Source organism: Psammomys obesus, unplaced genomic scaffold (assembly GCF_907164565.1).
Source record: "Psammomys obesus unplaced genomic scaffold, mPsaObe1.curated_primary_1811, whole genome shotgun sequence".
Lineage (NCBI taxonomy): Eukaryota > Metazoa > Chordata > Mammalia > Rodentia > Muridae > Psammomys > Psammomys obesus.
Genome location: NW_026590677.1, coordinates 4,021,115 through 4,025,401, shown reverse-complemented (window position 1 = coordinate 4,025,401; position 4,287 = coordinate 4,021,115). Strand labels below are relative to the sequence as shown.

At 38.8% G+C, this 4,287-nt stretch overlaps 1 pseudogene; it reads left to right on the top strand.

The window, feature by feature from the left end:
- The first annotated feature begins 2,650 nt into the window (after positions 1–2,650).
- Positions 2,651–3,326, top strand: LOC129677611 (FGFR1 oncogene partner 2 homolog; annotated as a pseudogene).
- The last annotated feature ends 961 nt before the right edge of the window (positions 3,327–4,287 follow it).

Below are 4,287 nucleotides of genomic sequence, written 5' to 3'. Positions count from 1 at the left end.
TTTTTTTTTTTTTTTTTTTTTTTTTTTGGTTTTTGGAGACAAAATTTCTCTGTGTTCCCTTGGGCTGTCCTGGACTCCCTTTGTAGACCATGGTGGCCTCAAACACATCCACCTTGCTCTGTCTCCCTGAGTACCTGAGTACCGAGATTAAAAGCATGGAGGATATCTCTGATACAGACTTTGTTGCCTGCTTTCTGATCACTTCTCCCTAATGGGACTTCTTACACAACCACAGGGCAACAAAAGGAACTCAGTCCTTATATGAACAGATGTACTGGGTGTGTATTTAAGGGTCCCTTGGCTCCCCAGTCTGAGGAATAGGGGAGAAGGGATGTAGGAGGGAGGGTGGGACTGAGAGGAGAGGAGGAAGGGGCACATGGACAAGATGTAAATTGAGTTAATTAATAATAAAAAATGAGAAAAAGAACTGAATAGTTCTATAAAGCCAAAAAAAAAATGAAAAAGGATGTGCCACCACACCTGGCTGAGCCTCTCTTATTGCAATAACCTGTCTTTCAAGACTAAAGTTAACTCTGCATTGCTTTATGCTTTAGAACAGAATCTGGTAAGAATAACAAAATTACTAAGCTTCCAGATCCTCTTACCTACTATTTGTAATCAAGCACTTATCTACCAGTTATCTTACCTAGCATTAACCAAAAAACGTTATAGCAAATGGTACAAGTACACGTAAATTCACTACAAATGGAAAGTATTATAGCACTCTTGAAAAGTCTTGAAACAACTCTTAAGATATATACAGCACTGACCAAGGTGTTCTTGAACATTCTATCCTCAGCATGTCTTCATTGTTAGTATAATGTTCTTGTGGAATGCATGCAATTTACCCTTGTTCATTCAAATGCTGATTTCTCTACTTCACTGTCTGGTTTCAATCCAAACAATGCATTGTGATGCTTATTCTAAGCATCACCTCTCTCAAGTTTGTGTAAACATGTCACATTTGCTCTCTGTAATTTCAATAAAACAAGCATCCAATGCTGAGCAATGGAGAGAATAGGGTGGGACATCTTAGTCTGGAGGGGAGAAAGAATGAAGTGGGAGGAGTAGGAGAGGAGAGATCAGCAGGAGAGGACTTGGAACCATCGGGAGAGATGAACCAGACCTAAGATAGGACTAAAAGCAAGTATAATGGGAAAATCGAAACTGAGGGCTTGGAGGATGAGGATGGAGTAATTTTTTCCCAGTTCTAGGTGAACTAAATAAATCCTCTATTGTGCTCTATGTGAACTAACTAAATCCTAGGGCACCCACATTTCTAAAAGAAACATTAATAAAACTAAAACCACACATAGATTCCCACACATTAATAGTGGGAGACTTCAACACCCCACTCTCAACAAAGGACAGGTCAACAAAACAGAAATTAAACAAAGAAACAATGTCTCTAACAGAGGTCATGAATCAAATGAACCTAAAAGACATCTACAGAAACTTACACCCAAACACAAAAGAATTTACCTTCTTCTCAGCACTTCATGGAACCTTCTCCAAAATAGACCCTGTGGTTGGTCACAAAGCGAGCCTCAACAGATACAAGAAGATTGAAATAATCCCTTGTATCTTGTCTGATCACCATGGATTAAAGCTGAACCTCAACAACAACAGAAATAGCAAAAAGCCTACACACAAGAAAACTGAACAACTTGCTGGGTCAGGGAAGAAATATAGAAAGAAATTAAAGTGATGGTAACCTTTAATTCCCCTCTTCTCCTTAGATCAATATTTTTTTTTTCCTATACTGCAAGGGCCATGTCACTTCCCACAGTTTCCATAAAGATGATTTTTATTTCTTTATCTGCTTATTTATTTATTTATTTATTTATTTATTTATTTATTTATTTATTTATTTGTGTGTGTGCACACACAATGGGGAGAGACAATCACATGCTTACCACAATGTGCTATGGATGTCAGAGAACAACTTTATAAGGTTGGTTATTTCTTTTCACTTTTTATGTAAGTTTCAGGGATTGAACTCAGGTCACCATTCTTACACTGTCAGCACCTATTTCTACTAATAAATTTCATGATTAGAAATATTTTCTAACAGAAAGAAAACTGAAAGTAAATAACCATGTATAATCACTTAGATCAGAGCTAATTAATATTTTGTTCCTATCACATGTATGTCCATCGACCTGGCTTTCCATCCTCCATCAACTAAATTTGGTTTTTGATGTGTTTCATAGTAAATATCAACACTCATGTTACCTAAAAAATCCTAGGAACTAATTTTTTTAACATTTTGTTATGTAAACTATACTTTTAGTAGTGTATAGAGGTGATAGCTATTGAATGCTCCAGGCAACTCAAAATCACTTCAAAAAATAAAACAATACAACCAATTAAGACAGTCTATTAGGCTGTAGCAGAGGTTCTATTCTGGCCTGGGATGGGGCTGAGGGGCTTGCTGCTGCTGTGTCCCCTTGATGTCTGCGTGGGGCTGCCCATCTGCTCACTGAAGGGTGCCTCAAGGGTGCAGAGAGTGCCGCTGAGTGCTTCAACCTCGTGGGTGCTTGTCGTCGTGTCCCCTCAGTCAAGTGAGTGGAATAACATGCGTGGGCATGTCCTTGAGCCAGGCACCCTCTCTCCTGTGTTTCCCCTGATCTCCTGTCAGAACCAAGAGATGAGCTGCACAGTTGAAAAGGCACTGGCTGATGAAGCCCTTGTTGAGAGGCTGAGGGACCATGAGAATGCTGCAGAGTCCCTCATTGAGCATACCACAGCCTTCAGAAAGAGAGTAGAAGCAATGATGGAGTACCACGAAGAAATCCAAGAACTTAATGAAGTTGCAATATGTTGGCCATGGTCCACACTATGGAAATCCAGCAAGAAAAGAGACAAACCAGAGAATTATAACAAGGGAACAAAGAACTGATAATATCCTTGGAAGAACACCAGTCTGCCTTGGAACTAATAATGAACAAGTACTAACAGCAGATGTTCAGATTCCTAATGGCTAGCACAAAAAAAAAAAAAAAAAAAAAAAAAAAAAAAAAAAGGACGACCCGGGCATAATAATGAAGTTAAAAGAGCAACACTTGAAGGAATTGCAAACACATGTTGACCAGATCACTGAGATGGCAGCAATAATGACAAAAACTATTGAAATTGATAAACAGCAAGGTGGCAAGGAACAGGAGCGAATATTTCAACTTGAATAAGAAAACAAAGGCTTGAGGGAGATCCTTCAGATAACTCCAGAATCCTTTTTGAACCTCTGGAAGGATGATACTTCAGAAAGCAGTATATCTCTTTCCGAATTAGTAACTAACAGTGACCTGAGTCTGAGGAAGAGCTGAGTGGCTTTTTGTATGTCACTAGGATGGGCCCTGAAATGGATGGATGAGCATAAAACCCAATTTCATTCTGTCCTTTTCCCTCTATAGTATGTAAAGTACATTGGCAAGAGACAACAGAAGAATGGATCACTAATGGTCATACTTGATTCCAAACATGGAAGGAGAAGCTGAGCCACCAAGAGAAAAGTGAGTCTTGACAATACTGTGGAGCACTTCAGTCTCAGAAGTGCTGTTGACATCCTGGATGACATAGAGGCCATCACACTGAATACTCCCAATAAACATTGGAAATCCTAAATTTTTCCTACTTTAAATGCAAGTTTTGCTGTGGTTTTCTGAATGGAAGACTTTCTTCTAAGTCTTATTCTTCCTGCTCGGTATCAGAGTTAACATTATTACATACCATGAGGCATCTGCCTTAATGCTTACCTGTCAACTTTCCTGTTTGTTCAGTCTTCCTCAAAGACAGCTCCAAGGTTATAGGAATGTGGTACTTGCACCACAGATGGAAACAATATACGTACACCTCATTCCCATAGCTCTTAGCTAGCACTTCCCATGACTTGTTGCGTGTATGCAATACCATTTCAGGAAGGAAAAACAAGTATTACTTCATAAGAAAGACCACTGTATATAGACACATTTAGTAGGTTAAACTACTTTGGAAGATTGTTTTGGTTCTCAGTTAACAATGAAACCAGCTTTTCCTCCTCTCTCCATCTTAAGGATGACAGACAGTGGGCAGAGTTGACATGTTTAATGTAACAAAATAGGCACGGTCATCTCCAAGTAAATTTGGAATTTTTGTGCTGTTTAAGAAATTACTCTTCAAATACTTAAAAAGCATATGCAGGTTCTAAAAACAAACTTCTGTGTCCAAGTTAAGCTCTGGTTCTTAAACCTGTGAGGTTTTCCCTACAATTTGTGACTTAGTAAATAGCAGTGAAGTGTGGACCCATAG